At 39.0% G+C, this 26,283-nt stretch overlaps 1 non-coding gene across 1 annotated transcript; it reads right to left on the bottom strand.

The window, feature by feature from the left end:
- Positions 1-10,553: 10,553 nt before the first annotated feature.
- Positions 10,554-10,661, bottom strand: LOC130938090 (small nucleolar RNA R71). The gene has a single exon (XR_009069270.1). It is a non-coding gene; the product is annotated as a small nucleolar RNA R71 (small nucleolar RNA).
- Positions 10,662-26,283: the final 15,622 nt, after the last annotated feature.

Below are 26,283 nucleotides of genomic sequence, written 5' to 3' on the forward strand. Positions count from 1 at the left end.
TTAACGCCCAAAACTCTACCTTTTTGGGCGTTAAATGCCCAGCCAGGTACCCTGGCTGGCGTTTAAACGCCAGTTTTCCTTCCTCACTGGGCGTTTTGAACGCCCAGCTTTTTCTGTGTAATTCCTCTGCTGTATGTTCTGAATCTTCAATTCTCTATATTATTGACTTGAAAAGACACAATTTAAAAATTTTTGGATTTTTTTTATGAACAATCAAAATGCAACTAAGATCAAATAAACAATGCATGCAAGACACCAAACTTAGAAGTTTGTACACTATTGACACTAACAAATGGAGAATGCATATGAGAAACAACAAAACACTCAAGACAAGAGAATTTAAATATCAGAGCAAGAAAATCATCAAGAACAATTTGAAGATCAATGAAGAACATAATGCATGTAATTTTCAAAAATTAGAAAAATAAAGACATGCAATTGACACCAAACTTAAAATTAGACACTAGACTCAAACAAGAAACATAAAATATTTTTTATTTTAAGATTTTATAAATTTTTTTGGATTTTTTGAAAATTATATGAAAAAAAAATAAAGAGGATCAAAAGTTTTAATAAGAATTCCAGGAATCATGCAATGTTAGTCTAAAGCTTCAGTCTAAAGTTTTAATAAAACATGTCTGGACAAGCTTCAGCAAGACATTACATTCAATAGCTAAATTGATGAGAATCAATCAGCTTTTGTGATCATAAGAACATCACCTTGAAACTCTAGAATTTATTCTTAAAAATTCCGAAGAAAAGATACCTAATCTAATCAACAAGATGAACCGTTAATTGTCCAAACTCGAACAATCCCCGGCAACGGCGCCAAAAACATGGTGCACGAAATTGTGATCATCAATGGCGCCATCAACATGGTACGCTCAATTGCAATCTCAACTCTTTATCACAACTTTGCACAACTAACCAGCAAGTGCACTGGGTCGTCCAAGTAATAAACCTTACGCGAGTAAGGGTTGATCCCATGGAGATTGTTGGTATGAAGCAAGATATGGTCATCTTGTAAATCTCAGTCAGGCGGATTCAAATGGTTATGGAGGATTGATAATTAAAAGATGAATAAAACATAAAATAAAGATAGAGATACTTATGTAATTCATTGGTGAGAATCTCAGATAAGCATATGGAGATGCTTTGTCCCTTCCGTCTCTCTGCTTTCCTACTGTCTTCATCCAATCCTTCTTACTCCTTTCCATGGCAAGCTGTATGTTGGGCATCACCGTTGTCAATGGCTACAGTCCCGTCCTCTCAGTGAAAATGTTCAACGCGCTCTATCACAGCACAGATATTCATCTGTCGGTTCTTGATCATGTCGGAATAGAATCCAGTGATTCTTTTGTGTCTGTTACTAACGCCCCACAATCGCGAGTTTGAAGCTCGTCACAGTCATTCAATCATTGAATCTTACTCGGAATACCACAGACAAGGTTTAGACTTTCCGGATTCTCAAGAATGCTGCCATCAATTCTAGCTTATACCACGAAGATTCTGATTAAGGAATCCAAAAGATAAACATTCAAGCCTTACTTTGCATGTAGAACGGAAGTGGTTGTCAGGCACGCGTTCATAAGTGATAATGATGATGAGCGTCACATAATCATCACATTCATCATGTTCTTGGGTGCAAATGAATATCTTAGAACAAGAATAAGCTGAATTGAATAGAAGAACAATAGTAATTGCATTAATACTCGAGGTACAGCAGAGCTCCACACCTTAATCTATGGTGTGTAGAAACTCCACCGTTGAAAATACATAAGAACAAGGTTCAGGCATGGCCGTGAGGCCAGCCCCCATGATCTAAGAACTAGACGTCCAAAGATGAAAATACAATAGCAAAAGGTCCTATTTATAGAGAACTAGTAGCTTAGGGTTTCTAAAATGAGTAAATGACATAAAAATCCACTTCCGGGCCCACTTGGTGTGTGCTTGGGCTGAGCATTGAAGCTTACATGTGTAGAGACTTTTCTTGGAGTTAAACGCCAGCTTTTGTGCCAGTTTGGGCGTTTAACTCCCACTTTTGTGCCAGTTCCGGCGTTTAACGCCTAGCAGTCTTGAGCTGATTTGGAACGCCGGTTTGGGCCATCAAATCTCGAGTAAAGTATAAACTATTATATATTGCTGGAAAGACCTGGATATCTACTTTCCAACGCCATTGAGAGCACGCCAATTGAATATTTGTAGCTCCAGAAAATCCACTTCGAGTGCAGGGAGGTCAGAATCCAACAGCATCTACAGTCCTTTTCAGCCTCTGAATCAGATTTTTGCTCAGGTCCCTTAATTTCAGCCAGAAAATACCTGAAATCACAGAAAAACACACAAACTCATAGTAAATTCCAGAAAAGTTAATTTTAAATAAAAAACTAATAAAAATATAATAAAAGTTAACTAAAACATACTAAAAACATACTAAAAACAAAGCCAAAAAGCATATAAATTATCCGCTCATCACTAACTAACTAATTAGTTAAATAAAATAAATGGTTATCAATGGTATTTGGGAGTGTTGGATGAGGGGTAGAAGAAGGGAAGAAGAAAGGAGAAGGAAAGAAATGGAAAGAGGAGAAGAAAAGAAATGTAGTGAAGGAGAGTCATCCACGCGTACACGCGCATGCCCAACGCACATGGATGGTAGTGGAATGGGCGCGATGCGTACGTGCAAGGCACATATACGCATGCCTGGTGAACCAGAGATGAGGCACGCACGCTGATGAGCGGATAATTTATACGCTTTTTGGCATTATTTTTAGGTAGTTTTTAGTAGGATCTAGCTACTTTTTGGGATGTTTTTATTAGTTTTTATGCAAAATTCACATTTCTGGACTTTACTATGAGTTTGTATGTTTTTTTGTGATTTCAGGTATTTTCTGGCTGAAATCGAGGGACCTGAGCAAAAATCTGATTCAGAGGCTGACAAAGGACTGCAGATGCTGTTGGATTCTGACCTCCCTGCACTCGAAGTGGATTTTCTGGAGCTACAAAACTCCAAATAGCGTGCTCTCAAATGCGTTGGAAATTAGACATCTAGGGCTTTCCAGAAATAGATAATAGTACATACTTTGTCCAAGTTTTGATGACATAAAATGGCGTCAAAACACCAGCTCTCTGCCCATTTCTGGCGTCAAAACGACAGAACTGGCACAAAAGTTGGAGTTAAACGCCCAAACTGGCACCAAAGCTGGTGTTTAACTCCAACACCCAATCTCTACACGTGTACAGCTCAATGCTCAGCCTAAGCACACACCAAGTGGGCCTGGAAGTGGATTTCTGCATCATTTACCTATTTCTGTAAACCCTAGTAGCTAGTTTCATTATAAATAGGACCTTCTACTATTGTATTTTCATCTTTGGATCATAGAGAAATTCTGGATATCATATTTTCATACTTGGGGAGGCTGGCCATTCGGCTATACCTGGACCTCCAGACTACTTATGTATTTTCAATGGTGGAGTTTCTACACACCATAGATTAAGGTGTGGAGCTCTGCTGTTCCTCGAGTATTAATACAATTACTACTATTTTTCTATACAATTCAAGCTTATTCTTATTCTAAGATATTCACTCGCACTTCAACCTGATGAATGTGATGATTTGTGACACTCATCATCATTCTCACCTATGAACGCGTGCCTGACAACCACTTCCGTTCTACCTATGATTGGGCGTGTATCTCCTGGATTCCTGGCTCATGCGTGTTGATTGCCTCTCCTGACAACAGAGCCTTCAACTCCTTGAGATTAGAGTCTTCGTGGTATAAGCTAGAATTATTGGCGGCCATTCCTGAGATCTGGAAAGTCTAAACTTTGTTTGTGGTATTCCGAGTAGGATCTAGGAAGGGATGACTGTGACGAGCTTCAAACTCGCGATTGTAGGGTGTAGTGACAGACGCAAAAGGATAGTAAATCTTATTCCTACATGATCGAGAACCGACAGATGATTAGCCCTACGTAACCCGTAGTTGGACCATTTTCACTGAGAGGACGGGAGGTAGCCATTGACGCCGGTGAAACCCAACATACAGCTTTCCATAGAAAGGAGTATGAAGGATTGGATGAAGGCAGTAGGAAAGCAGAGATTCAACAGGAACAAAGCATCTCTATGCACTTATCTGAAATTCTCACCAATGTACATAAGTATCTCTATCTTTACTTTATGTTTTATTTATCTTTTTTAATTATTAAAACTCTATCACCCATTTGAATCCGCCTGACTGAGATTTACAAGGTGACCATAGCTTGCTTCAAGCCGACAATCTCCATGGGATCAACCCTTACTCACGTAAGGTTTATTACTTGGATGACCCAGTGTACTTGCGGGTTAGTTGTGCAAAGTTGTGAAAAGAGTGAGATTACAATTGTGCGTACCAAGTTGTTGGCGCCATTGTGTATCACAATTTCTTGCACCAAGTTTTTGGCGCTGTTGCCGGGGATTGTTCGAGTTTGGACAACTGACGGTTCATCTTGTTGCTCAGATTAGGTAATTTCCTTTTTGTTTCAACCTTTATTTTATTCTCAAAAAGTTTTCAAAAAATATTTCCAATTTTTTTTCTTTTTCGTTCTTTTCAAAATAATTTTCGAAAATTAAAAAAAATTCATAAAATCATAAAAACTCAAAAATAATTCATGGTTCTTGTTGAATCTAGGGCCAAATTTTAAGTTTGGTGTCAATTGCATGATTTTAATTGTCTTGCAATTTTTGAAACACATGCATTGTGTTCTTGATGATCTTCAAGTCGTTCTTGATGAATTTCCTTGTTTGATCTTCATGATTTATTGATTTGCACTGCATGATGTTCTACATGTGCATTCTTGCATTCATATGGCCCAAACATGAGAAATTTCTAAGTTTGGTGTCCTCCATGTTTGCTTTCATTAAGAAAACTGAGCTCTTGATGTTCATCTTGATTTTCGAGATTGTTCTTGGTGTTCATCTTGACATTCATAATGTACTTTCATATATCTTGTGATTTGATCCAAGAATTATATGTTTTGACTCATTTTGTTGTTTTTCAAAATTGAAAACATATCTTCTTGAATAAAGGATTTAGCAAAATGAAGATCCAAGAACATAAAGCAGAGGAATTACAGAGAAAAAGCTGGGCATTCAAAACTCCCAGTAAAGAAGGAAAACTGGCGTTTAAACGCCAGCCAGGGTACCTGGCTGGGCGTTTAAATGCCCAAACCATGCAGCAATTGGGCATTAAACGCCCAAAACATGCAGCTCCTGGGCGTTTAACGCCAGGATGACACAAGAAGAGGAATTTTGCTTTCAAATCAAATCTTTTTCAAATCTTCATATTTTTCAAAATCAAATCTTTTTCAAATTAAATATTTTCAATCATATCTTTTTCAAAATCATATCTTTTCAAACATATCTCTTTCAAAAAAATCAAATCTTTTTAATTTCCTTTTCAAATCTTTTTCAAAATAAATTTCAATCATATCTTTTCAAATATATCTTTTTCAAATCATATCTTTTTCAAAATCAATTTCAAAATCTTTTCTAACTTCTTATCTTTTCAAAATTGATTTTCAAATCTTTTTCAACTAACTAATTGACTTCTTGATTGTTTTACTATTTCTTGTCTTTTTCAAAATCACAACCAATTTTTCAAAAATTTATTTTAAATTTTATTCTTTTTATTTTCAAAAATTCTTCCCCCTCTCTTATCTTTTTCTATTTAAACACTAACATTCCTCCTCCATTGTCAATTCGAACTCCATCTCTCTGTGTGTGTTCGAAATTTTACCCACCTCATTCTTCTATTCTTATTTTCCTCTGACACCTCAAGGAATCTCTATACTGTGACATAGAGGATTCCATATTTTCTTTTTTTTTCTTCTCTTTCATATGAGCAGGAACAAAGATAAAGGCATACTTGTTGAAGCTGATCCTGAATCTGAAAGGACTCTAATGAGGAAGCTAAGAGTACCTAAAGCACGAAACTCTGAAGAGGACCTCACTGAAATTTTTGAAAAGGAAGCAGCAAAAGAAACAATTCTGGCCGAACCAAACAACAATGCAAGGAAGATGCTTGGTGATTTTACTACACCAACTTCCAACTTCTATGGAAGAAGCATCTCAATCCCTACCATAGGAGCAAATAATTTTGAGCTAAAGCCTCAATTAGTTTTTCTACTGCAATAAAACTGCAAGTTTCATGGACTTCCATCAGAAGACCCTTATCAGTTCTTAACTGAGTTCTTGCAGATCTGTGATACTGTTAAGACCAATGGAGTTAATCTTGAAGTCTACAAGCTTATGCTTTTCCCTTTTGTTGTAAGAGACAGAGCTAGAACATGGTTGGACTCACAACCTAGAGATAGCTTGAACTCTTGGGATAAGCTGGTCACGGCTTTCTTAGCCAAGTTCTTTCCTCCTCAAAAGCTGAGCAAGCTTAGATTGGATGTTCAGACCTTCAGACAAAAAGATGGTGAGTCCCTATATGAAGCTTGGGAAAGATACAAGCAACTGACCAAAAAGTGTCCTTCTGACATGCTTTCAGAATGGACCACATTAGATATATTCTATGATGGTCTTTCTGAATTTTCCAAGATGTCACTGGACCACTCTGCAGGTGGATCCATTCACCTAAAGAAAACACCTGCAGAAGCTCAGGAACTTATTGAAATGGTTGCAAATAATCAGTTCATGTATACCTCTGAGAGGAATCATGTGAGTAATGGGACGCTGATGAGCGGATAATTTGTATACTTTTTGGCATTGCTTTTAGTATGTTTTTGATATGATATAGTTAGTTTTTAGTATATTTTTATTAGTTTTTAGTGAAAATTCACTTTTCTGGACTTTACTATGAGTTTGTGTGTTTTTCTGTGATTTCAGGTATTTTCTGGCTGAAATTGAGGGACCTGAGCAAAAATCTGATCCAGAGACTCAAAAGGACTGCAGATGCTGTTGGATTCTGACCTCCCTGCACTCGAAGTGGATTTTCTGGAGCTACAGAAGCCCAATTGGCGCGCTCTCAACGGCGTTGGAAAGTAGACATTCTGGGCTTTCCAGCAATATATAATAGTCCATACTTTGCCCAAGATTGATGGCCCAAACCGGCGTTCAAAGTCACCTCAAGAAATCCCAGCGTTAAACGCTGGAACTGGCACCCAAATGGGAGTTAAACGCCCAAACTGGCACTAAAGCTGGCGTTTAACTCCAAGAAGAGTCTCTACACGAAATTGCTTCATTGCTCAGCCCAGCACACACCAAGTGGCCCGGAAGAGGATTTTTATGTCATTTCCATTTCTGTACACCCTAGGCTACTAGTTTCTTATAAGTAGGACCTTTTACTATTGTATAGAGATCTTTTGATCATGTTTTTGATGATTAACCCTCTTTGGGAGGCTGGCCATTCGGCCATGCCTAGACCTTGTTCTTATGTATTTTCAACGGTGGAGTTTCTACACACCATAGATTAAGGTGTGGAGCTCTGCTGTACCTCGAGTATTAATGCAATTACTATTGTTCTTCCATTCAATTCCACTTGTTCTTTTACCAAGATATCACTTGTTCTTCAACATGATGAAGGTGATGATTGACGCCCATCACCATTCTCACCCATGAACAAGGTGACTGACAACCATTCTTGTTCTACAAGCATCTGAGGCTAGTGAATATCTCTTGGATTTCTGATTGCACGATGCATGGTTGATCGCCTGACAAACGAGTGCTCGCCTGACAAACGAGCCAGCCATTCCGTGAGATCAGAGTCTTCGTGGTATAGGCAAGAACTGATGGCAGCATTCAAGAGAATCCGGAAGGTCTAACCTTGTCTGTGGTATTCTGAGTAGGATCCAATGATTGAATGACTGTGACGTGCTTCAAACCTGTAACCTACTGGGCGTTAGTGACAGACGCAAAAGAGTTATTCTATTCCGGTAGGGAGGGAACCAAACCGGTGATTGGCACACTGTGACAGAGTGTGTGCATTAGCTTTCACTGCGCGGATGGGAGGTAGCTGCTGACAACAGTGAGACCCTATACGAGCTTGCCATGGAAAGGAGTAAGAAGGGTTGGATGAAGACAGTAGGAAAGCAGAGACGGAAGGGAAGGCATCTTCATGCGCTTATCTGAAGTCCTACCAATGAATTACATAAGTATCACTATCTTTATCTTTATGTTATTTTCGTTCATCACCATATATATCTGAGTTTGCCTGACTAAGATTTACAAGATGACCATAGCTTGGTTCAATACTAACAATCTCCGTGGGATCGACCCTTACTCACGTAAGGTTTATTACTTGGACGACCCAGTGCACTTGCTGGTTAGTTGTGCGAAGTTGTGTAATGCCATGGTATTGAGCGCACCAAGTTTTTGGAGCCATTACCAGGGATTATGAGAGTTGTGAAAAAGTATAGTTCACAATTTCGCATGTCAAGTTTTTGGCGCCGTTGCCGGGGATTGTTCTAGTTTTGGGCAAGCCTTTGGTAACATCAGTGCCAAGATCCGGCAACAACATCAAATTTTTTGGTGTTATTGCCGGGGATTGTTCTTGTGTATGGACAACTGAAGGTTCATCTTGTTGCTTAGATTAGGTATTATTTTTCTTCAGAGTTCTTAAGAATGAATTCTAGTGTTTCAAGGTGATGTTCTTATCATCACCAAAGCTGATTGATCATCATCAATTTAGCTCTTGAATGCAATGTCTTGCTGAAGCTTAGCTAGCTATGTCTAATTCCTTTAGACTAAAGCTTTAGACTAACATTGCATGATTCCTGGAATTCTCATTAAGAATTTTGATACCTTTATTTTCCTTTTCACTTAATTTTCGAAAAAACACAAAAAAATAAAAAATTAAAAAAACCATAAAATCCAAAAATATTTCTTGTTTGAGTCTAGAGTCTCATCTTAAGTTTGGTGTCAAATGCATGTTTTTGTTACATTTTTCGAATCCATGCATATATTTCTTGTTTTGATCTTTAAATTCTATTGACTTGAGTGTTCATGTGTCTCATATAGTGTCAGTAGCACACAAACTGCTAAGTTTGGTGTCTTGCATGCATTGTTATTTGATTCTTGTTGCATTTTGATTATAAAAAAAATCCAAAAATATTTTTAATTTGTGTCTTTTCAAGTCAATGATATAAGGGATTGAAGATTCAGAACACACTGCAGAGGAATTATACAGAAAAGCTGAGCATTCAAAATGCCCAGTGAAGAAGGCAGACTGGCGTTTAAAACGCCAGCCAGGGCACCTGGTTGGGCGTTTAACGCCCAAAAAGGTAGCATTTTGGGCGTTAACGCCAGAATGTACCATTCTGGGCGTTTAACGCCAGGATGGTGCTAGGGGGAAGATTTTGTTTTCAATCAATTTTTTTCAGTTTTTCAAAATCAATCTTTTTCAAATCATATCTTTTCAATCAAATGTTTTCAAAATCAATTTCTTTCCTTTTTCAAAGATACTTACTAACAATTAATGATTGATTGAACATCTCAATTTGATGCCTTTTCTGTTGAGAAAGGTTTAATGTTTGAATCATATCTTTTCTTGTTAGGCAAGTCATTAATTTTCAAAATCATATCTTTTTCAAATGTTTTCAAATCATATCTTCTAAAATTGTTTTCAAATCATATCTTCTCAATCACATCTTTTAAAACCATAACTTTTCAATCAATCTTTTTAACCTCATCTTTTTCAAAATAGTTTTCAATCAAATCTTTTGACTTCTAATTTCAAAACTTTTTTCAAAAATCACTTGATTTCTCTTCCACTTTCAATTTTCGAAAATTATCAATCAAATTTCAAAATGTTTTCAAAATCTTTTAATTGAATTTTCGAAAATCCTCTTCCCCCTTCTCACATCCTTCTATTTATGGAGTACCACTCCTTCTAAATGCACAATTCGAACCTTATCTAATTAAAGTTCGAATTTTCTTCCCCTTCTTCTTTCTATTTCTCTTTCCTCTGACATTTCAAGGAATCTCTATACTGTGACATAGAGGATTTCATATTTCTTGTTCTCTTCTCTTTCATATGAGCAGGAGCAGAGACAAAGGCATTCTTGTTGAAGCTGACCCTGAACCCGAAAGGACCTTGAAGAGAAAGCTAAGAGAAGCCAAAGCACAACTCTCTTTAGAGGACCTGACCGAATTCTTCAAGGAAGAAGAACCCATGGCAGCCGAAAACAACAACAATGCCAACAATGCAAGGAAGGTGCTGGGTGACTTTACTGCACCTACTCCTGATTTTTATGGGAGAAGCATCTCTATCCCTGCCATTGGAGCAAACAACTTTGAGCTTAAGCCTCAATTAGTTTCTCTAATGCAACAGAATTGCAAGTTCCATGGACTTCCAATGGAAGATCCTCATCAGTTTTTAGCTGAATTCTTGCAAATCTGTGACACAGTCAAGACTAATGGGGTTAACCCTGAGGTCTACAGACTGATGCTATTCCCTTTTGCTGTAAGAGACAGAGCTAGAATATGGTTGGATTCTCAACCTAAAGAAAGCCTGGACTCTTGGGAAAAGCTAGTCAATGCCTTCTTGGCAAAGTTCTTTCCACCACAAAGATGGAGTAAGCTTAAAGTGGAAGTCCAAACCTTCAGACAGAAGGATGGAGAATCCCTCTATGAAGCTTGGGAAGGATACAAGCAATTAATCAGAAAATGTCCTTCAGACATGCTTTCTGAATGGAGCATCATAGGTATTTTCTATGATGGTCTCTCTGAACTATCCAAGATGTCTTTGGATAGCTCTGCTGGAGGATCTCTTCATCTGAAGAAGACGCCTGCAGAAGCTCAAGAGCTGATTGAAATGGTTGCAAATAACCAATTCATGTACACTTCTGAAAGGAATCCTGTGAATAATGGGACTAGTCAGAAGAAAGGAGTTCTTGAGATTGATGCTCTGAATGCCATACTGGCTCAGAATAAGATATTGACTCAACAAGTCAATTTGATTTCTCAAAGTCTGTCTGGAATGCAAAATGCACCAAACAGTACTAAGGATGCTTCATCTGAGGAAGAAGCTTATGATCCTGAGAACCCTTCCATGGAAGAGGTGAATTACCTAGGAGAACCCTATGGAAATACCTACAATTCTTCATGGAGAAATCACCCAAATCTCTCATGGAAGAATCAAGAGAGACCTCAACAAGGTTTCAATAACAATAATGGTGGAAGAAACAGGTTTAGCAATGGCAAGCCTTTTCCATCATCTTCTCAGCAACAGACAGAGAGTTCTAAGCAAAATACTTCTGACTTAGCAACAATGGTCTCTGATCTAATAAAGACCACTCAAAGTTTCATGAATGAAACAAGGTCCTCCATCAGAAATTTGGAAGGACAAGTGGGTCAGCTGAGCAAGAAAATTACTGAACTCCCTCCTAGTACCTCCCAAGTAATACAGAAGAAAATCCAAAAGGAGAGTGCAAAGCCATAACCATGGCCGAATGTGGAGAGGAAAGAGAGGAGGAGGACGCCACTGAGGAAGACCTCAGTGGGCGTGTACCAATCTCCTCTGAGTTCCGATGGGAATCTGAGGCTCAAAATGAGACCATAGAGATTCCATTGGACTTACTTCTGCCATTCATGAGCTCTGATGAGTATTCTTCCTCTGAAGAGGATGAGTATGTTACTGAAGAGCAAGTTGCTAAATACCTTGGAGCAATCATGAAACTAAATGACAAGTTATTTGGAAATGAGACTTGGGAGGATGAACCTCCCTTGCTCACCAAAGAATTGGATGACTGTCTAGGCAGAAACTGCCTCAAAAGAGGCAGGATCCTGGGAAGTTTTCTATACCTTGTACCATAGGCACCATGACCTTCAAGAAAGCCTTGTGTGACTTAGGGTCAAGTGTAAACCTCATGCCCCTCTCTGTAATGGAGAAATTAGGGATCTTAGAGGTGCAAGCTGCAAGAATCTCATTAGAGATGGCAGACAACTCAAGAAAACAAGCTCATGGACTTGTAGAGAATGTTTTGGTGAAGATTGAAGACCATTACATCCCTACTGACTTCATAGTCCTAGAGACTGGGAAGTGCATGGATGAATCCATCATCCTTGGCAGACCCTTCCTAGCCACAGCAAAGGCTGTGATTGATGTTGATAGAGGAGAGTTGATCATTCAAGTGAATGAAGAATCCTTGGTGTTTAAGCCCAAGGACATCCCTCTATCATCATGGAGAGGAAGCATGAAGAGCTCCTCTCAAAACAGAGCCAAGCAGAGCCCCCACAGTCAAACTCTAAGTTTGGTGTTGGGAGGCCACAACCAAACTCTAAGTTTGGTGTTGAACCCCCACATTCAAACTCTAAGTTTGGTGTTGGGAGGTTCCAACACGGTTCTGAGCATTTCTGAGGCTCCATGAGAGTCCTCTGTCAAGCTATTGACATTAAAGAAGCGCTTGTTGGGAGGCAACCCAATGTTTTATAGTTAACTATTTTCTTTTGTTATTTTATCTTTTTTGTAGGTTGATGATCATAAGAAGTCACAAAAACAATGAAAAAAGCAAAAACAGAATGAAAAACAGGAAGAAAAATAGCACACCCTGGAGGAGAAGAAACTGGCGTTCAAACGCCAGTAATGCTAGCTGTTGGGCGTTTAACGCCCAGTCTGGCACCATTCTGGGCGTTTAACGCCAGAAAGGGGCACCAGACTGGCGTTAAACGCCAGTAAAGGGCAAGAACCTGGCGTTAAACGCCAGGAATGGGCACCAGCCCGGCGTTTAACGCCAGAAATGGCTCAAAACGTGATTTTGAGCAACATTTGGTGCAGGGATGACTTTTCCTTGACACTACAGGATCTGTGGACCCCACAGGACCCTACCATCACTCTCTCTCTTCTTCCCCCATTCACCAATCACCTCAACACCTCTTCCCCAAAAACCCCTCACCTATCAAATCCCTTCTTTCTCTTCACCACTCACATCCATCCTTCATAAAACCCCACCAACCTCACTCTTCAAATTCAAACCACTTTCCCTCCCAAACCCACCCATAATGGCCGAACCTTTACCCCCCTCTCTTCTATAAATACCCTTCTTCAACTCTTCATTTTCACACAACCTAAACACCCTTTCTTCCCCCTTCCTGGCCGAATACACCACCATCTCCCTCTTCCTCATTTCTTCTTCTTCTACTCTCTTCTTTCTTCTTTTGCTCGAGGACGAGCAAACATTTTAAGTTTGGTGTGGTAAAAGCGTTGCTTTTTCGTTTTTCCATAACCATTTATGGCATCCAAGGCCGGAGAAACCTCTAAAAAGAGGAAAGGGAAGGCAAAAGCTTCCACCTCCGAGTCATGGGAGATGGATAGATTCCTCTCAAGGGTGCATCAAGACCACTTCTATGAAGTTGTGGCCTTGAAGAAGGTGATCTCCGAGGTCCCCTTTTCACTCAAAAAGAGTGAATATCCGGAGATCCGCCATGAGATCCGAAGAAGAGGCTGGGAAGTTCTTACCAACCCCATTCAACAAGTCGGAATCTTGATGGTTCAAGAGTTCTATGCCAATGCATGGATCACAAAGAACCATGACCAAAGTGTGAACCCGAATCCAAAGAATTATCTCACTATGGTTCGGGGGAAATACTTGGATTTTAGTCCGGAGAGTGTGAGGGTGGCGTTCAACTTGCCTATGATGCAAGGAGATGAGCATCCTTACACTAGAAGGGTCAACTTTGATCAAAGGTTGGACCAAGTCCTCACAGTCATATGTGAAGAGGGCGCACAATGGAAGCAAGATTCAAGAGGAAAGCCGGTCCAATTGAGAAGGCATGACCTCAAGCCCGTGGCTAGAGGATGGTTAGAGTTCATACAACGCTCAATCATCCCCACTAGCAACCGGTCTGAAGTTACCATAGACCGGGCCATCATGATCCATAGTATCATGATTGGAGAAGAAATAGAGGTTCATGAGGTTATAGCCCAAGAACTCTATAAGGTGGCGGACAAGACCTCCACCTTGGCAAGGTTAGCCTTTCCTCATCTCATTTGTCACCTCTGTTATTCAGTTGGAGTTGACATAGAGGGAAACATTCCCATTGATGAGGACAAGCCCATCACCAAGAAAAGGATGGAGTACACAAGAGATCTCACTCATCATGAGATCCCTGAGATTCCTCAAGGGATGAATTTTCCTCCACAAAACTATTGGGAGCAACTAAACACCTCCCTAGGAGAACTAAGTTCCAACATGGGACAACTGAGGGTGGAGCATCAAGAACACTCCATCATCCTTCATGAAATTAGAGAAGATCAAAGAATCATGAGGGAGGAGCAACAAAGACAAGGAAGAGACATTGAGGAGCTCAAGCACTCCATAGGATCTTCAAGAGCAAGAAAGAGCCGCCATCACTAAGGTGGACCCGTTCTTTGATTTCCTTGTTATTGTTCTTCTGTTTTTTTCGAAAATTATGCTTTATGTTTATCCATGTTTGTGTCTTATGATCATTAGTGTCTTAGTGTCTATGTCTTAAAGTTATGAATGTCCTATGAATCCATCACCTCTCTTAAATAAAAACGTGCTTAATTGAAAAGGAAAGAAGTGCATGAATTCTGAATTTTATAATAGTTTAATTATTTTTGATGTGGTGGCAATATTTTTGTTCTCTGAATGTATGCTTAAACAGTGCATATGTCTTTTGAATTTGTGGTTCATGAATGTTGGCTCTTGAAAGAATGATGAAAAAGGAGACATGTTACTGAGAATCTGAAAAATCAATAAAATGATTCTTGAAGCAAGAAAAAGCAGAAAAAAGAAAAAAAAAGACCGAAAAAAAAAGAGAAAGAGAAAGAAAAAGAAAGAATAAGAGTTGTGATCCAAGGCAAATAAGAGTGTGCTTAAGAACCCTGGACACCTCTAATTGGGGACTTTAGCAAAGCTGAGTCACAATCTGAAAAGGGTTCACCCAATTATGTGTCTGTGGCATGTATGTATCCGGTGGTAATACTGGAAGACAGAGTGCTTTGGGCCACAGCCAAGACTCAAGAAATAGCTATGTTCAAGAATCATCATACTTAACTAGGAGAATCATTAACACTATCTGGATTCTAAGTTCCTAAAGAAGCCAATCATTCTGAATTACAAGGGATAGAGTGAGATGCCAAAACTATTTAGAGGCAAAAAGTAAAAGCCCCGCTCATCTAATTAATACTGATCTTCACAGATGTTTTTGGAATTCATTGCATATTCTCTTCTTTTTATCTTATTTGATTTTCAGTTGCTTGAGGACAAGCAACAATTTAAGTTTGGTGTTGTGATGAGCGGATAATTTGTATACTTTTTGGCATTGCTTTTAGTATGTTTTTGATATGATATAGTTAGTTTTTAGTATATTTTTATTAGTTTTTAGTGAAAATTCACTTTTCTGGACTTTACTATGAGTTTGTGTGTTTTTCTGTGATTTCAGGTATTTTCTGGCTGAAATTGAGGGACCTGAGCAAAAATCTGATCCAGAGACTCAAAAGGACTGCAGATGCTGTTGGATTCTGACCTCCCTGCACTCGAAGTGGATTTTCTGGAGCTACAGAAGCCCAATTGGTGCGCTCTCAACGGCGTTGGAAAGTAGACATCCTGGGCTTTCCAGCAATATATAATAGTCCATACTTTGCCCAAGATTTGATGGCCCAAACCGGCGTTCAAAGTCACCTCAAGAAATCCCAGCGTTAAACGCTGGAACTAGCACCCAAATGGGAGTTAAACGTCCAAACTGGCACTAAAGCTGGCGTTTAACTCCAAGAAGAGTCTCTACACGAAATTGCTTCATTGCTCAGCCCAAGCACACACCAAGTGGGCCCGGAAGAGGATTTTTATGTCATTTACTCATTTCTGTACACCCTAGGCTACTAGTTTCTTATAAGTAGGACCTTTTACTATTGTATAGAGATCTTTTGATCATGTTTTGATGATTAAACCCTCTTTGGGAGGCTGGCCATTCGGCCATGCCTAGACCTTGTTCTTATGTATTTTCAACGGTGGAGTTTCTACACACCATAGATTAAGGTGTGGAGCTCTGCTGTACCTCGAGTATTAATGCAATTACTATTGTTCTTCCATTCAATTCCACTTGTTCTTTTACCAAGATATCACTTGTTCTTCAACATGATGAAGGTGATGATTGACGCCCATCACCATTCTCACCCATGAACAAGGTGACTGACAACCATTCTTGTTCTACAAGCATCTGAGGCTTAGTGAATATCTCTTGGATTTCTGATTGCACGATGCATGGTTGATCGCCTGACAAACGAGTGCTCGCCTGACAACGAGCCAGCCATTCCGTGAGATCAGAGTCTTCGTGGTATAGGCAAGAACTGATGGCAGCATTCAAGAGAATCCGGAAGGTCTAACCTTGTCTGTGGTATTCTGAGTAGGATCCAATGATTGAATGACTGTGACGTGCTTCAAACCTGTAACCTACTGGGCGTTAGTGACAGACGCAAAAGAGTTATTCTATTCCGGTAGGGGAGGGAACCAAACCGGTGATTGGCAGCACTGTGACAGAGTGTGTGCATTAGCTTTCACTGCGCGGATGGGAGGTAGCTGCTGACAACAGTGAGACCCTATACGAGCTTGCCATGGAAAGGAGTAAGAAGGGTTGGATGAAGACAGTAGGAAAGCAGAGAGACGGAAGGGAAGGCATCTTCATGCGCTTATCTGAAGTTCCTACCAATGAATTACATAAGTATCACTATCTTTATCTTTTATGTTATTTTCGTTCATCACCATATATATCTGAGTTTGCCTGACTAAGATTTACAAGATGACCATAGCTTGGTTCAATACTAACAATCTCCGTGGGATCGACCCTTACTCACGTAAGGTTTATTACTTGGACGACCCAGTGCACTTGCTGGTTAGTTGTGCGAAGTTGTGTAATGCCATGGTATTGAGCGCACCAAGTTTTTGGAGCCATTACCAGGGATTATGAGAGTTGTGAAAAAGTATAGTTCACAATTTCGCATGTCAGACGCCTCAAAAGAGAAGAGTTCTTGAAATTGATGCTCTGAATGCCATACTGGCTCAGAACAAAATATTGACCCAACAAGTCAATATGATCTCTTAGAGTCTGAATGGATTGCAAAATGCATCCAACAGTACTAAAGAAGCATCTTCTAAAGAAGAAGCTTATGATATTGAGAACCCTGCAATGGCAGAGGTGAATTATATGGGTGAAGCCTTTGGCAACACCTATAAACCTTCATGGAAAAATCATCCAAATTTTTCATGGAAGGATCATCAGAAGCAAGGCTTCAATAATAACAATGGTGGAAGAAATAGGTTTAGCAATAGCAAACCTTTCCCATCATCATCTCAACAACAGACAGAGCACTCTGAGCAAAATCTTTCTAGCTTAGCAAACATAGTCTCTGATCTATCTAAGGCCACTCTTAGTTTCATGACTAAAATAAGATCCTCCATTCGAAATTTGGAGGCACAAGTGGGCCATCTGAGTAAAAGGGTTACTAAAACTCCTTCTAGCACTCTCCCAAGCAATACAGAAGAGAATCCCAAAGGAGAGTGCAAGGCCATTAATATAATCAACATGGCCGAAAGCTTAGAGGAGGAGGAGGACATGAATCCCAACGAGGAATACCTCAGGGGACGTCCAATGGTCAGTATGGAATTCCCTAATGAGGAACCAAAGGAATCTGAGGCTCATACAGAGACCATAGAGATTCCCTTGGACCTCCTTTTGCCATTCATGAGCTCTGATGACTATTCATCTTCTAAAGAGGATGAAGACATTGTTGAAGGGCAAGTTGCCCAGTATTTAGGAGCAATCATGAAGCTGAATGCCAAGCTATTTGGTAATGAGACTTGGGAAGAAGAGCCTCCCTTGCTCACTAATGAACTGAATACATTGGTTTAGCAAAATTTACCTCAAAAGAAACAGGATCCTGGTAAATTCTTAATACCCTGTACCATAGGCACCATGACCTTTGAAGAAGCTTTGTGTGACCTGGGGTCAGGGATAAACATGATGTCACTCTCTGTAATGGAGAAACTCGGAATCTATGAGGTACAGGCTGCCAAATTCTCATTAGAGATGGCAGATAAATCTATAAAAAAAGCTTATGGACTAGTAGAGGACTTGCTAGTGAAGGTTGAAGGCCTTTACTTCCCTGCTGATTTCATAATCCTAGACACTAGGAGGGATGAGGATGAATCCATCATCCTTGGAAGACCTTTCCTAGCCACAGCAAGAGCTGTAATTGATGTTGACAGAGGAGAGTTGATCCTTCATGTGAATGAAGAATGCCTTGTAGTAAAAACTCAAGGTTCTCCATCTGTAACCATGGAGAGTAAGCATGAAGAGCTTCTCCCAATACAGAGTCAAACAGAGCCCCCACATTCAAACTCTAAGTTTGGTGTTGAGAGATCTCAACCATACTCTGATCATCTGTGAGGCTCCATGAGAGCTCACTGTCAAGCTATTGACATTAAAGAAGCGATTATTGGGAGGCAACCCAATTTTATTTTAATTTTATCTATATTATTTTGTTTTCTTTTAGGTTGATGATCATGTGAAGTCACAAAGACAATTACAAAAATAAAGAAAAAATTAAAAACAGCATTGAAAATAACACACCCTTGAGGAAGGACTTACTCGCGTTTAAACGCCAGTAAGGGTAGCAAAATGGGCATTTAAACACCCAATCTGGCACCTTTCTGGGCGTTTAAACGCCAGAATAGGGCACCAGACTTGCGTTTAAACGCCAAAACAGGGTAACAAACTGGCGTTTAGACACCAGAACAGGAAGGAAAGCTGGCATTTAAACGCCAGAACAGGGCAGCAAACTGGCATTTAAATGCCAGAATTGCATTCTAGGGCATTTTGAACGCCCAATTGGAGCAGGGAAGAGAATTTCTTGACCCCTCAGGATCTGTGAACCCCACAGGATCCCCACCAAACTCAACTCACACTCTCTCCTCTTCACACCTTCCTACAATACTCTTCCCCAAATACCCTTCACCAATCACCTCCATATCTCTTCCCCAAAACCCCTCCCCACCTTCAAAATTCAAAACCATTTCCCTCCCAAACCCACCCAACACTTTCAGCCACTACCCCCTTTTTCCCTATAAATACCCCCTTCACTCCTTCATTTTCACACATCACAACCACCCACTTCTACCCTTGGCCGAACCCTATACACCCTCCATCTCCTCCATTTTATTCTTCTTCTATATCTTTCTTTCTTCTTTTGCTCCGGGATGAGCAAATAGTTTAAGTTTTATGTGATAAAAGCATTACTTTTTGTTTTTCCATAACCATTTATGGCACCTAAGGCTGGAGAAACCTCTAGAAAGAGGAAAGGGAAGACAAAAGCTTCCACCTCCGAGTCATGAGAGATGGAGAGATTCATCTCAATGGTCCATAGTTCAGTAGTAGAGCATTTGACAGCAAACAAGAGAGTCCACTCATGGACCTCAACAAGAGCATGAGGAAATTCCTCATCAAGAAATTCCTGAGATTCCTCAAGGGATGTAATTTCCTCCATAATTATTGGGAGCAACTCAACACTTCTTTGGAAAGCTTGGGTTACAACATGGACCAGTTAAGGGTGGAATACCAAGAGCACTCCATCATTCTCCATGAGATTAGAGAAGATCAAAGAGCTATGAGGGAGGAGCAACAAAGGCAAGGAAGAGACATAGAGGAGCTCAAGAGCACCATTGGTTCTTCAAGAGGAGGAAGACGCCACCCTCACTAAGGTGGACTCATTCCTTAATCTCCTTGTTTATTTATTTTTCTATTTTCGATTTTTAGGCTATATGTTCTATGTATGTTTGTGTCTTCACTACATGATCATTAGTGTCTAGTGTCTATGTCCTAAAGCTATGAATAACTCCATGAATCCTTCACCTCTCTTAAATGAAAAATGTGCTTAATTACAAAAGAACAAGAAGTACTTGGATTTCAAATTTTATCTTGAAACTAGTTTAATTATTTTGATGTGGTGGCAATACTTTTTGTTCTCTGAATGAATGCTTGAACATTGCATATTTTTTTATCTTGTTGTTTATGAATGTTAAAGTTGTTGGCTCTTGAAAGAATGATGAGCAAAGAGAAATGTTATTGCTAATCTGAAAAATCATGAAATTGGTTCTTGAAGCAAGAAAAAGTAGTGAAAAAAAAGAGAAAAATGGCGAAAAAAAAGAGAAAAGAAAAAGAAAAAGCAAGCAGAAAAAGCCAATAGCCCTTTAAACCAAAAGTCAAGGGTAAAAAGGATCCAAGGCTTTGAGCATTAGTGGATAGGAGGGCCTAAAGGAATAAAATCCAGGCCTAAGCGGCTAAATCAAGCTGTCCCTAACCATGTGCTTGTGTCATGAAGGTCCAAGTGAAAAGCTTGAGACTGAGTGGTTAAAGTCGTGATCCAAAGCAAAGATGAGTCACAATCTGAAAAGGTTCACCCAGTTATGTGTCTGTGGTATTTATGTATCCGGTGGTAATTCTGGAAAACAAAGTGCTTAGGGTCACGGCCAAGACTCATAAAGTAGCTGTGTTCAAGAATCAACGCACTGAACTAGGAGAATCAATAACACTATCTAAAATTCTAAGTTCCTATAGATGCCAATCATTCTGAATTTCAAAGGAAAAAGTGAGATGCCAAAACTGTTCAGAAGCAAAAAGCTACAAGCCCCGCTGATGAGCGGATAATTTATACGCTTTTTGGCATTATTTTTAGGTAGTTTTTAGTAAGTTCAAGCTACTTTTAGGGATGTTTTCATTAGTTTTTATGTTAAATTCACAATTCTGGACTTTACTATGAGTTTGTGTGTTTTTCTGTGATTTCAGGTAATTTCTGGCTGAAATTGAGGGACTTGAGCAAAACTCTGATAGGAGGCTGACAAAGGACTGCTGATGCTGTTGGAATCTGACCTCCCTACACTCGAAATGGATTTTCTGGAGCTACAGACCTCCACATGGCGCGCTCTCAACGGCGTTGGAAATTAGATATCCAGAGCTTTCCAGCAATATATAATAGTCCATACTTTATTCGGGAATTGACGACGTAAACTGGCGCTCAACGCTAGTTCCATGCTGCTGTCTGGAGTAAAACGCCTGAAACACGTCACGACCCGGAGTTGAACGCCCAAAACACGTTACAACTTGGCGTTCAACTCGAAAAGAAGCCTCAGCTCGTGGATAGATCAAGCTCAGCCCAAACACACACCAAGTGGGCCCCGAAAGTGGATTTATGCATCAATTACTTACTCATGTAAACCCTAGTAGCTAGTCTAGTAAAAATAGGATAATTTACTATTGTATTAGACATCTTTGGTCTCAGTTTTGTTTTATTCTTCATCTTAGGAGGCCATTGATCATGTTTTGGGGGGCTGGCCATTCGGCCATGCCTGAACCTTTCACTTATGTATTTTCAACGGTGGAGTTTCTACACACCATAGATTAAGGGTGTGGAGCTCTGCTGTACCTCAAGCTTTAATACAATTACTACTCTTTTCCTATAAATTTCATTTATTCCTGTTCTAAGATATTCATTGCACTTCAACTTGATGAATGTGATGATCCGTGACACTCATCATCATTCTCACCTATGAACGTGCGTGATTGACAACCACTTCCTTTCTACCTTAGGCCGGACGCGTATCTCTTGGATTCCTTAATCAGAATCTTCGTGGTATAAGCTAGAATTGATGGCGGCATTCATGGGAATCCGGAAGGTCTAACATTGTCTGTGGTATTCCGAGTAGGATTCCGGGATTGAATGACTGTGATGAGCTTCAAACTCCTGAAGGCTGGGCGTTAGTGACAGACGCAAAAGAATCAAGGGATTCTATTCCAACCTGATTGAGAACCGACAGATGATTAGTCGTGCTGTGACAGAGCATTTGGACTTTTTTCACTGAGAGGATGGGATGTAGCCATTGACAACGGTGATTCCCTACATACAGCTTGCCATGGAAAGGAGTAAGAGGGATTGAAGGAAGAAGTAGGAAAGTAGAAAAAGAAAGGGCACAGTATCTCCATACGCTTATCTGAAATTCCCACTATTAATTTACATAAGTATTTCTATCCCTTTATTTTATTTATCTTTTAAATATCTAATCCAATTACATTTGACTCTACCTGACTGGGATTTACAAGATGACCATAGCTTGCTTCATACCAACAATCTCTGTGGGATCGACCCTTACTCACGTAAGGTTTATTACTTGGACGACCTAGTACACTTGCTGGTTAGTTGAACGGAGTTGTGTCCACACATAGCAAAGAGCCATGATAATTATTCCATACAACAACAAAGAGTACAACATTGATGAATCACAATTTTGTCCACCAAGTTTTTGGCGCCGTTGCCGGGGATTGTTCGAGTATAGACAACTGACGGTTCATCTTGTTGCTCAGAATAGGTAATTTTCTTTTCAAAAATTTTTCAAAATTTTTTCTCTATTTTTCTTTTTTCCAAAAAAATAATTTTCGAAAAATATAATAAAAATACAAAAAAAAATCATAAAATCATAAAAATCAAAAATATTTTGTGTTTCTTGTTCAAGTCTTGAGTCAACTTTCAAGTTTGGTGTCAATTGCATGCTTTAAAAAAATTTTTCTTGCATTTTTCAAAAATTCATGCATTCATGGTGTTCTTCATGATCTTCAAGTTGTTCTTGACAAGTCTTCTTGTTTGATCTTGATGTTTTCTTGCTTTGTGTTGTTTGTTGTTTTTCATATGCATTTTTTGTTTGTTAGAGTCCATGCATTAAAGATTTCTAAGTTTGGTGTCTTGCATGTTTTCTTTGCATCAAAAATTTTTCAAAATTATGTTCTTGATGTTCATCATGATCTTCAAAGTGTTCTTGGTGTTCATCTTGACATTCATAGTGTTCTTGCATGCATCTTGTGTTTTGATCCAAAATTTTCATGTTTTGGGTCATGTTTGTGTTTTTCTCCCTCTTCGTTAAAAATTCAAAAATCAAAAATATATCTTTTCCTTTTTTTCTCTCCAAATTTTCGAAATTTTGGGTTGACTTGGTCAAAAGTTTTTAAAATTAGTTGTTTCTTACAAGTCAAGTCAAAATTTCAATTTTAAAAATCTTATCTTTCTAAATTCTTTTTCAAATTATTTTCAAAATCTTTTTCTTATCTTTATATCAAATTTTCGAAATTACACTAACAAGTAATATGATTGATTCAAAAATTTGAAGTTTGTTACTTTCTTGTTAAGAAAGGTTCAATCTTTAAAATCTAGAATCTTATCTTTTTAAGTTTCTTGTTAGTTAAGTAATTAATTTTAATTTTAATTTTAAATCTTTTTCAACCATATCTTATCTATCTTATCTTTTTATCTTATCTTTTTATCTTATCTTTTTATCATATCTTTTTCAAAATTTTATTTTTTTCAAATTTTGATTTCAAAATATCCTATCTTATCTTATCTTCTTATCTTTTCAAATTTGATTCTAATATCTTTTTAAACTAACTATTTGACTTTTTGTTTCTTATCTTTTTCAAAACCAACTAACTACCTATCCCTCTCTAATTTTCGAAAATACCTCTCTCTTTTTCAAAAATTCTTTTTAATTGTTTTTAATTTTAATTTTAATCATATCTTATCTTTAATTTTCGAAAATCATTAACCACTTTTTCAAAAAAAATTTTCGAATTCTCCCTCTCTTCTCTTCTTCTATTTTATTATTTATTTACTAACACTACTCTTCACCTCCCTTCACCCAAAAATCCGAACTCAGTCTATCCCTTGTGCTTGGATTCTTCACTTTTCGTTCTTCTATTCTTTTCTTCTACTACTAACATAAAGGAATCTCTATACTGTGACATAGAGGATTCCTCTTTCTTTTCTTATTTTCTTCTCTTTCATATGAGCAGGAACAAGGAAAAAGGCACTCTTGTTGAAATTGATCCTGAACCTGAAAGGACTCTGAAGAGGAAACTAAGAGAAGCTAAATTACAACAATCTAGAGGCAACCTTTCAGAAATTTTCGAACAAGAGAAGGAGATGGCAGCCGAAAATAATAATAATGCAAGGAGGATGCTTGGTGACTTTACTAAACCCACTTCCAAGTTTGATGGAATAAGCATCTCTATTCCTGCCATTGGAGCAAATAATTTTAAGCTTAAACCTCAACTAGTTGCTTTAATGCAACAGAACTGCAAGTTTCATGGACTTCCATCTGAAGATCCTTACCAGTTTTTAACTGAGTTCTTGCAGATTTGTGAGACTGTTAAGACAAATGGAGTAGATCCTGAAGTCTACAGGCTCATGCTTTTCCCTTTTGCTGTAAGAGACAGGGCTAGAACATGGTTGGATTCACAACCTAAAGATAGCCTGGACTCCTGGGATAAGTTGGTCACGGCTTTCTTGGATAAATTCTTTCCTCCTCAAAAGCTGAGCAAGCTTAGAGTGGATGTTCAGACCTTCAAGCAAAAAGATGGTGAATCCCTCTATGAAGCTTGGGAGAGATACAAGCAGCTGACCAAAAGGTGTCCATCTGACATGTTTTCAAAATGGACCATATTAGATATATTCTATTATGGTCTATCTGAGTTTTCAAAAATGTCACTGGACCATTCTGCAGGTGGATCTATTCACCTAAAGAAAACACCTGCAGAAGCTCAAGAACTTATTGACATGGTTGCAAATAACCAATTCATGTACACTTTTGAGAGGAATTCCGTGAATAATGGGACGCCTCAGAGGAAGGGAGTTCTTGAAATTGATGCTCTGAATGCCATATTGGCTCAGAACAAAGTGTTGACCCAGCAAGTCAACATGATCTCTCAAAGTCTGAATGGATGGCAAAATGCATCCAACAGTACTAAAGAGGCAGCTTCTGAAGAAGCTTATGATCCTGAGAACCCTGCAATGGCAGAGGTTAATTATATGGGTGAACCTTATGGAAACACCTATAACTCATCATGGAGAAATCATCCAAATTTCTCATGGAAGGATCAACAAAAGCCTCAACAAGGCTTTAACAATGGTGGAAGAAATAGGCTCAGTAATAATAAGCCTTTTCCATCATCTTCTCAGCAACAGACAGAAAATTCTAAACAGAGCCCCTCTAATTTAGCAAACTTAGTCTCTGATCTGTCAAAAGCCACTTTCAGTTTCATGAGTGAAACAAGATCCTCCATCAGAAATCTGGAGGCACAAGAAGGCCAGCTGAGTAAGAAAGTCATTGAAACTCCTCCTAGTATTCTCCCAAGCAATACAGAAGAGAATCCAAAAGGAGAATGCAAGGCCATTGATGTGATCAATATGGCCGAATGCACAAGGGAGGAGAAGGACGAAAATCCTAGTGAGGAGGACCTCCTGGGACGTCTCTCAAGCAAGAAGGAGTTTCTTATTAAGGATCCAAAGGAATCTGAGGCTCATATAGAGACCATAGAGATTCCATTAAATCTCCTTCTGCCATTCATGAGCTCTGAAGACTATTCTTCCTCTGAAGAGGATGAAGATGTGACTGGAGAGCAAGTTGCTCAATATTTAGGAGCTATCATGAAGCTGAATGCCAAGTTGTTTGGTAATGAGACTTGGGAAAGTGAACCTCCCTTGCTCATTAGTGAACTAGATACCTGGATTCAGCAAATTTTACCTCAAAAGCGACAAGATCCTGGCAAGTTCTTAATACCTTGTACCATAGGCACCATGACCTTTTGAAAAAGCTCTATGTGATCTGGGGTCAGGGATAAATCTTATGCCACTCTCTGTAATGGAGAAGTTGGGAATCATTGAGGTACAACATGCCTTATTCTCATTACAATTGGCAGACAAGTCATTAAGACAAGCTTATGGATTAGTAGAGGACGTGTTAGTAAAGGTTGAAGGCCTTTACATCCCTGCTAATTTCATAATCTTAGGCACTAGGAAGGAAGAGGATGAATGCATCATCCTTGGAAGACCTTTCCTAGCCACAGCAGGTGCTGTGATAGATGTTAACAGAGGTGAATTAGTCCTTCAATTGAATGGGGACTACCTTGTGTTTAAGGCACATGGCCATCCCTCTGTGGCAAAGGAGAGTAAGCATGAAGAGCTTCTCTCAGTACAGAGTCAAACAGAGCCCCCACAGTCAAACTCTAAGTTTGGTGTTGGGAAGCCACAACAAAACACTAAGTTTGGTGTTAAGACCCCATATCCAAACTCTAAGTTTGGTGTTGGGAGTTTTACAACATTGACCTGATCACCTTTGTGGCTCCATGAGAGCCCACTGTCAAGCTAATGACATTAAAAGAGCGCTTGTTGGGAGGCAACCAAATTTTTATTTATCTAATTTTTATTTTATTGTTATTTCGTGTTTTATTAGGTATATGATTGATGTGCGGAA

Source organism: Arachis stenosperma, chromosome 6, assembly GCF_014773155.1.
Source record: "Arachis stenosperma cultivar V10309 chromosome 6, arast.V10309.gnm1.PFL2, whole genome shotgun sequence".
NCBI classification, from domain to species: domain Eukaryota; kingdom Viridiplantae; phylum Streptophyta; class Magnoliopsida; order Fabales; family Fabaceae; genus Arachis; species Arachis stenosperma.